Source organism: Syzygium oleosum, unplaced genomic scaffold, assembly GCF_021117445.2.
Source record: "Syzygium oleosum isolate NSW1041296 unplaced genomic scaffold, Sole_v2.1 Sole_v2.06, whole genome shotgun sequence".
Classification (NCBI taxonomy): Eukaryota; Viridiplantae; Streptophyta; class Magnoliopsida; order Myrtales; family Myrtaceae; genus Syzygium; species Syzygium oleosum.
In genome coordinates, this window is record NW_026607490.1 from 8,890,749 (window position 1) to 8,902,656 (window position 11,908).

Here is an 11,908-nt window from a genome sequence, read left to right on the forward strand (position 1 = left end):
TGAGGTCCAGCGAGGGCGTTGTGGCCCTCACTTGTGCCCAGCCATTGTCGAGGCCTTGGCGACCGACGGAGGGAAATAGGAAAAAAAGAATTTGAAAAAAAAATTGTTTCTTGCTAAAATTGGTCGGAAGAACTATATTAGCAAATTGTCAAAGTGTTTAGGACTAAATTGGCCAAATTGAAATGTTTAGGATTGAGTTGGTTGCTATATAATAGGTTTAGGACTTTTTTCAACAATTTCTTCAAAATTGCATTGAATATTTTCTTAGATAGGGAAAACATTTTAGAGTTCAATAAAAAGAGATAAGAAAGATAAGAAATAATGCAAAAAAGATATTTCTATAATTTATGTATATTCTTATGTTTGTTAGAGTACACGAGTCTATTTATAGATTTTATTAGATGATTATCTAAGGTAAAGAGATAAACATAATATCAATTATAATCAATCGGTATAAGGACAATCAAAGAGATATACATATTTCTGAGAGATATTTATGATTGAGGTGTTTCGCCGGAATTCGACTCCGCAACGAAATACTTTTCATCAAAAGTCGTTCTTCAATTTATATTAAAATACTCGTCTTGTGGCTTTTGGCGTACTCGTCTAACATGGATTGATTTTGGATAATCCTTACTTTGCCTTTTCTAAATTGCTAGAAGACATTGGAAGAGATTTTCAATCCAACTTGACATTGTGCTCTTATGCAGACAAATTTGGAATATTCGAGTCAACGTCGGTCTATGGAGCATACCACCCCTTTTAGGTCATTTGTTACATTACTTTTACCCTTATGGAAAGTCCCGCCCACCCTCTTGCACCCAAAACCTTATTTTAATGAGCGGTTGGCCGCGTTGGGTGGACGAGGAAAGGTGGCGAGAAGCGGAGAAAGAAGAGGGGGTGGGGGGTCCCAACAGCCTCTAAAGTACGCCGCCCACGCCAAGAAGTTCATTTTTAATTCGAAATTATCAAGCCACCATTATGATCTAATGAACATACATGAGATTATTATTAATGTCTTTGTTCTAGAATAGAACAAGTCTGTTGCAAGCCGAGCGAACTTGGGTGCTCGATCGAGCCAAGGCACTATTCACCACTAAAGGCCATATAATTGCCCACCAAAATGATTTTAGTGCATCAAATCAGCTGTAATACATGATGTTAGAAAGTCCAACAAAAAACTTAAACTGATAGGTATATGAAGAACATATGTATATAAAGAGCATATAAAATCCATAATCCAGCGACGTGGAATAGTTCAATACATGGAAAGGAAAAAGATTTAATTGGTCACATTAGTGAGAATATAAGATTCATCATACCAATTTTTTTTTGTGACCATATATTTATGTATGTATGATAATGATATCTACCTATTTTGGTTAAGGATTGTTTTCTTCTTTTCTTTGCCTACCTCCCAAAATATGTCGTATTTGAAATTAAATATCCGAAATTCTTCTGTTATGTAAGTCTCAATTTTTGATAATAAATTATGTAGAACATATATATGTAGCATATAGATCGGGTGGATGTACAAGCGAAATAAATGGAATAGAACCTGACATTGACACTTGTTAGAATGTTCGACGAGAAAGTTTAAGATGATAAGTGGAGGGATATCACATGTATACATGATCAAGCAACGAGGGATATTTTAACATCCATTGCTGATCGAGGATCAGTTAATTGAAAAAAAAATAGTTTAGGGGGTGGGATTTGTCATTGATGAGATAAATTTGGGGGAAAAGAAAAGGTCTCCGCCTTTGAATAAGATAGGTCCCAAATGAACTCGTACTTACAAACATTATTAATTTCACCAAATCGCACAAAGAATGTAAATTGAAAAGAATGAGCCGTGTGATTGTGTGGACCAAAGAAAGAAAAAGGCAAAAGACAAAAAGACAAGCCACTTTTGACGATTTTGGAGATTACATTGGGCAAAACGTGACAATTTTTTTTAAATTTTTCGTGGATTTTCTTTAATTAAATGAGTCATCATTATCCATGGGCCCACAGTCATCAACGAAATATTAGGGTTTTCTTTAGCCAAACGAAGTAGGTTGGCTTCTCAAGAAAAAGTGAACCCGGACTTGTGATAGATGAGGGGGACATGAGCCATGACCTAGAGTTAAGACTCAATAGATAATTAGAATCATGGAAATGATTGATTTGCATCTTCATGTGATAGGGTTTCTCCAATGAAATTTTTCGTATATACAGTTGAAATAAATTATTATCATGAAAAGAGGATATTATTAGACATGAAAAGAGATGATTTTGGATATGAAAAGAACTAATTGTCGATATGAAAAGAAGTGATAGTTCATCATGAAAAGTGGTGATGGTGGGAATAAGGTACATATTCTTAAGAGATGTGTTGATTGGTTGTTTGTAAATATGATCAAATCATACATTGTTCAACATATCAGTTCACGAACAACAACCTTCTCTTCTTAATAACTCTCTCTTCTTCACAAAATTCTCTCTTATTTTCTTTTTTCACACACGAGTTTAACAACAAGAAATTGAGTAATTATTGAACTTGTTTTTATTTGGCTTTGGTGTATATCCCGGAGGTATATTCGTTTTAAACCTAACAGAAACAATAGTGGGGGCAAATAATACATTAATAACAGTTATTGTCATTACGCATCAAAGAACCATATACTCATGTTCTATCTTCGTCAGCAATCAAATTTCCCAACATTTACTATCCTTGTTTTCTAGTCTTGTGGGGCCGGGAGATTTTTGGTCTATTCTAGATTTAAGGGTAAATTCATAAGAGAACATTCTTTAATTATAATGTCCTCCGACTAAGTTTATGACAAGAATAGACAAATTGCTTCTCACTCGATCGCTTGAAAACATTAAGATAGTGATAGAACTAGACATATATATAATTGTACCTTATTCTACTTGATTTTTACATTTTATTTGTTGTTTGATACTTTGTGGTCTTTATTAACCGGAAAGCATCAATTCAACTAATTTTCTTTTTCCGGAACACTTATATGGTCTTTCAAATAGGGTTCTATTTATACTAGAAGATCTCTCGTTGATGATAATGGACTAGAAATGAAAGTGCACTAGTTTGTTTATGGCCTATCCCTTGAAAAAAAAAAAGTCAGAAGTTGCGGCACGTGAGCGTCCATGAACGTTTCCACCAAAATAAGTTCAGAACTTGCCACCACAAGGAGCGGATCCTCACAAAGATAGAAAGACTAGAGAGCAAAACCTATTACCATTGAGAGATCATAGACCAAAATTAAGAAAGCTCAACGTAATATAATGGGGATTGAAGACCTAATCCTCACAAAGATAAACGTCTTGGAAGTAGGACCTCACCATAAAACACCATACCCTAATGATAGTTGTGCTTCATTAGAGAGACTTTTAAATTTTTGAGCTCTCACAAAGGAATATGATCATCTCAGCCTTGTGCATCCATTTCGATTCGAACGTACATGATGATATGTTCCACAAGTGCTCTCACTACTTTTCCACCCAAAGTTTGCTTTTTGATGGATTTTTGCAATTTTTCAACACCGTGAGAGGGTGTTTTTCCTCTTTGATTATGTAGTGAATTATGGACCTTCTTTGTTGCACACTAGCATGGAGAGGAATAGAGACACTATGTGAGAGAGGGACACACAGGCAAAGTTTTCTTTATTGGAGTAAGCAAAATCTAGGTAATTTCCAAGGAGTAAAAGCAAGACTAAAGAGTGCACGAGGCCTTGACGGAATAGACAGAACTAGTGGGAATGAAAATGACGTGCCATTTCAAGATCTGCCATGTTTTCCTCCGTTCCTTCGTCAACCAGTCTGATTGGTGGATGACAAATATAGATGTCAGTCAAATACATATTTTGTGAAGTTTGCATATGGGTAATGTTCATATTGTAAACTATCAAGCAGAGACATGATTGGACATAGAGATAGAGGAAAATATAGCCAGATCTGATTGCTTCAAGATTATATTGGGAAAACAAAGTAGCTAGTGTTAGACTGTTTTTACTGAAGATTAGAGCACGTATTCTAAAGATATAAGTTAGGAAATTCCCGTTGCCTAATATATATCTTATGGGATTCGTTTGGTGGGTAAGGGACGCGTGCAGATGAGTTTGATTCCTGACAAGTCATCGAGTGTAGAACGATTCACATGTGGGCCACCTATCCGAGTATTTTAAGCAAGTAGGTTTTCTACCCACTTGCTGTTTCATGGTCATAGTAATTATCATTAACAGATGATTCATACGTTGAATTATGAAGCGAAGTCCAGTTCCATCTGGGGAAGGTAGGAATGGTTTTTTCGGGTGAAAAAGAAAACTCAATTAATTTCACTCCTCCGTAGATTGACTTGTAAGTGTTTGTTTTGTTTTTCTTTTTTATGAAAACACTTTCGAAAATCATTTCATCTTTTGATTTTTCTTTGGTTGGGATTTGAGATACTGCTTATAATTGGTTGACTTCTTAAACCAAACCCTCTTGGTTTGGAACATCTGGTATGGTTAAAGGCATTTTAGCTCATTCTCGTTGGCTTGCTCTGGCTTTTTAGTGAGAAGTTCAAAGTTATCGGGATCATCAAACGAGTGTCTTTGAATGCATTTTCCAATGATATATGGCTTGAGCGCTAACTCCAGGCATAACTTTCCAACTTTGCCTTTGTCCGAACAAGTGTCGGTTAATGCCCCTGGATAAAAACCGGTGATGTATGAGCTATGAAAGTGGACTTCCAAATATCCGTTCTGTGCGAAATTTTAACACAAGCTAGATTGATATGGTAGCTCCTTGCCCACAAAAGGTCAACCCAATTGGACGACCGACGAGTCCGTACTCACCATTTCCGCGCGACAGCACAATCAGCTCGTGTCTAGTCCGAAATGCTCACTTCTCCTTCCTCATCCGGTTGCCACCATCTTACCCATTTGTTTCCACACTTTGCACATCATTAAACCCTGCGCCAGCCACAATCTAATCCCAATTGAACTAGGAAAATTGAACAAGAAATGAGCTAGAGTTGAGAGGAAATTGGAGGCAAAACCAGTGGATTTGCAGCTGCCCATTTCTCAGTGAAGCCAGCTGGGGTCGGACTGCAGAATTAAGCTAAAAATGGGTATTTCTTGGAGCAAACAAATGGAGGTGGACGTGGCTGTCAGTGGCCGAAAGTCAAGGGCCTCCAATATGATGTTAGCTAACAGTATCACCTAGAGGGGCAAACAGGCGCTTTCAATAAACTTGACAAATTATTGCAGGATTATAATAGTCAAGTTGATGTAAGTATGGCCGGGTAAACAGAATGTTGGTGTAAGCACAAAGTGGATATATCAAGAGATGCAGTGCAGTGCTTCTATCGCGCAGTAAGTAGATATGATCAGAGAGATAGGAAACAATACATAAGAGCTTGGAGTAGTTTGGCTTGGTATAAGCCTACATCCACTCTTCCACACTAATATTTCACTGGCTAGATTCCACTAGAATTCTTCTTGAAGTTATAGTTGAGTATGCTGCTTATACTCAATCACTTCTCCTTGAAGCTAGTGCTGCTAATACTCAAGTTAATAGATCTCACTGTCTCACACCTAAGCACAAACTATAATACTACTAACACTTCTGAAAAGATTACAATATGAATGCTCTTAGAAGACAATGTAAAGAATGTAAAGCTTTCTCGAAATTTGGAGTTTTGAACTCTTGATGTCATACACCCTTCGGTGCCTTGGTTTTTTCTTCTTTTATACTTCACAGCATCCAAACTTCCCGTTGGAAATTTTTTTAAGAGGATCAATCTCCAATTTAGCTGTTGGTCAAATGTTGAGAAGATTAGGGTGGCCATTGAAGTTGATTAATCAAAATTCCAAAGGATTAGGTCACCCATACAATCAAATCTTGGTTTTTAGAAATGGAGTGAATTCGCTATGGAAGTATCTTGCATTTGGGATGATTGTCAATCAATTAAAAATATCACACATGATTGAGTATTTTGCATAGGTAATATTTAAGATTGATAGTCAATCAATATCTTGTCAAAATATGAATCCATACCAAATCACAAGTTGTCAAGAAATCTCAAAACAATAATCTTGAAGATCATGATGAGTTGTTGTCATAGGTAGTATAAATGTTCCATTTATATCAGCAATTATGTTCATATCCATTTTTCCAGACTTTTGCCAAACTTCTGCTTATATTCAGGTATCACAGTGTTTTGCTAATATTCAGTTTACACAAGCTTCTTGAATATAATCAGTTGTTCTACTCAAGACACTTCAAATACAATAGTGATGTAAATCCTGTAGACTTAATACATTGGGATTTCCAAGTTTATAAGAACTCCCCATTCTTTAGACTTGTTCACGTAGGTTTTTTCAGTCCTTTAGAATCTTTCCACTAATCATATCAAATGTCTTTTTAGCGCGGATATTACCTGAAAAACAAATAACTCATACATTTTTCAAGATCGATATAAGTCATGTAACATCCGGAAATTTTGAAATAATATGTATGTGACGTTGGAAATTTTCTATGTTCGAAAATGATATTTAGATAATTAATAAAGCTAAGTATTATTTAAGTTAGTATTTGTGCGGATGCGTAGAAATTGTTGTTGGACCGTAAATTGCGAAGTGCGGATTCGGGAACGTAATCGTTCCGAGCTCGATGTGTTTAAAATTTTAAACATTGTTGTGTACATTAATAGTAGTGCAGTATTAATTAAATTACCGTTGCCTTGGTAATTAGTGGGTAATGTTATTGGTTAATTTTTGGTTAAGTAGTGTTAATCGTTTTTTTTAATTTCTAATTGGTGTTAAAAGGGGGGGAAGATATTATCACAAAATATCTCTTCAGACTCTTTCTTCTCACGTAGCCCTTGAAGGAGCAAGCTTGGTCGCATGCCACTTGGTCACACGCCGCTTGTCCTCTTAAGCCAAGCTTTTGTTCTAGTTAGACACCTAGCCTAAGCAATCATTTTCCTTGGCCACTACTCCTCTGATTAAGCCCTTGATTTCTTACAACTGGCCGTGATGGAAAGAGAAGGTGCCACATGTGAGTGCAATGTATTTATTCACCTCAACATCTACTCCTGTATCTCATTTGATTTGGGTAAACATCGAAGGAAATTTTTTACCTCAAACCGTAACTCCCTTCTTCACTTTCTACTTTCACCATCAATCGATCCAGAAATCTACGGGAGAGCTTTAACTTTTGGGTGTATAGATTTTGCATAAGGTAAGTGAAGACTCCAGAGTTAAACTAGTTAAATCTACTTGACACTTTTTAACTTGACTGCTTGAGAAATGCTATTCGGATATGTGATAATAGTAAAGATATGGTGATGGTTGGATCTGCTTTGCTGGTTTTGTACATGTTCGAATGGATGTGTTTTGTTTTCTTAAAGTGTGTTGAAAAATTGGCAAGTGCAATGGTTAAATCTGAACGTGGAAATGTTATCTTTGAAATGATTGTTGAATTCTTCTTGTTGGTTTTATGTATGTTTAAAATGGTAGAAAATCGTTTTATTCAAAGTGGAATTTATTAGGTAAGTGTAAATGATGATTCTATTTACTTCTGAGCTGAACAGATTTTAACCTCAAATTCTAATTCTATTTACTTCTAAGCTGAGCAGATTTTAGCCTCAAATTCTGGTTTTGTATACTTTTAAAATTGATCAGACTTTACTTTTAAAACTGCTCAGACTTTACTTTCAAAACTACTCAGGCTTTACGATCAGAAATAAGACATGTCTATTTTCAAAACTGATCAGAACTTACTTTCAAAGTCTGAACATATGTATTTCTGAATTCGAGTAGACTTTATTTTCAAAATTTGAACGTATGTATTTCTGAACCGGAGTATACTTTATTTTCAAAGTCTGAATATATGTATACTTTTTGAACTTGAGTAGACTTTAGCCTTTTGAATTTGAATCCGTATTGCTTCGTACTTGTTTGTTTGGTTAAGACTTCATTCTTGAGGAATATGTGGTGGAGCAGAAAGGTGAATGTGCATAATGAAATGTATATAAATGCTTATGAATACGGTTATGGTTTGCATGGAAATAATATAGTTCCGTCACCCATAAATCAAATGGTGACGATGCCCCAAGTTTTGGGATGCCCTACTGTGTGGTACAGGATGCCCCGGGAGTGTCGGGATGCCTTGCTATGTGGTACAGGATGCCCTGGGAGTTTCGGAATGCCCCGCTGTGTGGTACGGGATGCCTCGAGAGTGTTCGGGAGGAGAAGTACTAAACTTAATGCATGAATGTGTTATATACCATATGCTTGCATTTGAATGAAAATATTGTGGAATAATGAAGTGATTTGATTTGTGTGGCATATCCCGATGGAAAAGGTATAACATTCATTCAAGTTCTATGCATACTATTGTTATACATGTATGTTGTTTGTGCCAGGTGAAGTGGTAATCTGATTTTCCTAACTTAAAACTAAAGATTTCGATTACCAGGTCTCGGCTCATTCTTTATTTTTTTCAGACATGTAGGATGGGTGTTACACAGCCTCTACGTTTTGGAGTTTCCGTATACCATGAAGCTATATATGAAAATGTGTTTGTGCCTGAGTCTGAAGCATCATATACTAAATGTAGCTTTACTGTCTAGATTGACGTGGGTATGGCAGAATGGGTTCCTTAATTTTTTGTTGCATGGTATTGTAATCTTGACCATGAGTTAGTTGGCCCGTTATAGGGCTTTGGCATAGCTAAGGATGATCCCGCATCGGAGGGCGAAGTTAGCAATACGTGACATCACCAGACTTTTGTCCATGCATACTTTTGGAGTATAGTGTAGTATGGAGATAGGCAACATCGATCTACCTAGACTTTTATTTTTGTATGAACTATGGAATGAAGTTGAAAACCTGATAAATAAAGTAAATAAATAAGCATAAGTACTTTGACTATGCTTGTGTGAATTTCACTGTGTATTAACAAAATGACCGGATTATGTTTCCGCGTGATTAAAGATTAAAGATCTTAAGACACACGTGTCGCGTGTGACGTTTTGGGGCGTCACAAGTCATGTATTGGTTGTTCAACTTTAAAACATATTAGAAGGTTTTCTCAACACCATATATAGTTTTAGCAAAGAGAAAAGATCAGACTTACTGAAAATTTACAAAAAAGGCAGGAGTTCTGTGCTGAAAAGAACAGAGCTGCAGTAGAGAAAAAAAGTTGAAAATGCAAGGGGAATAGAGTGAGATATCAGGTACAAGGGCGGACTGGGTTTTTGGCGGTGGCTTTGATAGAGAGAGGAAGGGTTCCATTTTTAGGGGCTCTTCCACATCTTTTTGTGTAGGGAGTTTAGTCGTTTGTTTTTGGGGGAGGGGAGCTAAAGAGTAGAAAGTTTTAAGCAATTGTTCTGGTCTTTCTGGGAGAGGTGGGTAATCAAGGGAGGAGGAACACAAAAAAAAAAAAAAAACAAGGAAGAAACTGAGCTTGAATCTTGTGTTTTGAGCGTGAGTTGAGGGACCGTGAACCGCTAGTTGTCCGAGCTTGTTCGTCCACTTTCTCCCGTCATTCGAGGTAGGGTGTATATGTATTTATCTTGCTAATTTTTCGTTTTGAACCGTTGGCTGGTATTCCGATGCTCGGAACCGAAGTCTAAATCTAAAGTGAACTCGCTTGCCTCACCTTACCAGGCATTGCAAGCTTGTCACTGCAAGTCTATCGGTTTGCCTAGCTCAGTCGAGGCGTTTGAGTTTGTACGATGCAGCATCCAAGAAATGGTTTAATCCTTGTGGACATGGTTTTTTCTACTTTGCTACCTAAGAAAAAAAGTACTAGTTCATTGTGCCCCTCTAAGCTGTGGACAAGTTACTCTCACCTAACTTGTCAAACGTTCATGCCCACTCGTTAGAGCAAGCTTGTGTAATTTTGGTAATTTCCTTGGTTGAAGTTTTACCTTATCATGTTCCTGACATCTTAAGTTTTGATTTGATAGGTCATAAGTTAAATTTGAGGATCGTTTACTAGGTCGAACTCATTTCGAAATCTAGTAACAGAATTTGGAAAATTGAAGTTGATTTTGGAAAAACTCGGAGTGTGGCCAACCTCCGTGCTTTCTTTGATTTTTCTAATTTTTTGTGTTCAGAATTTGGGAAAATGTTCTTCATGAAAGTTACAGCTAAGATTTCAAGCTTTCCAGTGGTGTAAAATTATTCAAAATCGGACTTCAATTGTTTCGTCTAAAGCTCGCTCTAAAAGGACGATCATACACCTTTAAGGTCATTTTAGCAAAGTTTAGGGGGTCTAACGTGCAATAAGTCGGACAAGGCCTGACAGGCCTACCAAACGGTTTGCATTTGAGTCCTTAGGAAAATTTGGTAATTTTGTCTAAGATTGAGGGCTTATTTGAAAAATCTTAAAACACAAAAGTTGCAGAGAACACGCATGGCTAGTTGTTTGTCAAATTTGGAGCGTTTTTGACTTTGTTTACTATTTTTTCCGTATATTTAAAAAATCGGGTTCGGACCGGATCAATTTCAGAGCAATCGGGTTAAATTGGAAATTCCAGGTCTTTTGGGCCAGATTTGGGAAAATTGTCTTAATGAACTTTAACTACAACTAATTTTGACGTCATTTAGTTGGTTAATTGCGTTAAAACATAATTTGGCAGAATTGTGATAAAAACTGAGAAGTGATCCTTTTGGTTCACTATCAAACTAAGAAGTTGTCCTTTTGGTTCGCATTTGGTTCACTAATCTAGTGTTATTAGGCTAGTCTAGTTAGTGAATTAGGTTTTAATCTAGCTTACATTCTAATCTATAAAATCAAGTTAGACTTTGAATCACCTTTTAATAAATGGTTATAATAACTTAAGTTAGTTTCACCATCATAATAAGTAGAATTAGGTTCACCCTATATAGGATCAAAATTTAATCTCAAGCTTATGGGGCTTCATGTCCCAAGGCTAAATAACAAGGCATCCTCGTTTCTTTGCCCGACTTAGTATCAGGTTCTCAATTGGGTGATGTATTACCCGACTTGTTTCGGGTTTTCATTTTCCCGTACCTTTAAATTAGACGCTTTCAATACTTGGTTGTTTACTTAAAAGTCATTTCAATAGTTTGCTTGTTAATTTCTTTTATAGAATGATTAGGGCTAGTTTAAGCTCATAATAAACCCCTCAAAAAATGTGCATGATCACTTAGCGGCTTGAAGACCAGTAGGATTCATAATTGATAACAAAGAATGTCTAACTACTTAGATAACAACCTTCCAAGTTAGTGGTACCGAAAAGGCGCTAATAGATATTAGCGTAATCAAGTCCCCATGTTTAGAATATCTGGTTGCTTAAAAAACGAGATGAATCTCCCGCATCTCATTTGGTTTTTAGCCGGCCCTAAATAGCTAGTGGCGACTCCTAGAAATACTTAGGTTATAAAGAACTTTAAAATGAAATCCAAATGTCACGTGAGGTATGGGCTTGGGAGAGCCTGTGCTCTTAATTGATGGACCATTTGGATCGTCATTCGATAAGTCATTTGAACCATCTTTCGGTGAACCATTTGGACTGTCTTTCAAACAATACCTTTAAACCCGTTTCCATTATTCCTTGGGAGGGTCGCAACAGGGGTTGCACTGTTTGAGCTTTTGATAGGAATGTGAGCATATGATGCACATCGTTTGACTGATTAGCAGATTTGGTGGAGTGGGTCAAGCCTCATCTTTCGAACAGGAAATTGAAATGAATCATGGACTTGCGATTGGAAGTGCAATATCCTCTGAAGGATGCTCTCGACACAGCCGCACTCGCGTTCCCATGTCTCCAGTTTTCACCCTAACACTGACTGTCGATGAACGAAGTGGTGGAAACTTTGTAAATAATCAGTTGCAGTCGATAGAGAAAGCATTGGTGCCTACACATGTGATCCCACTGGGCTAACTT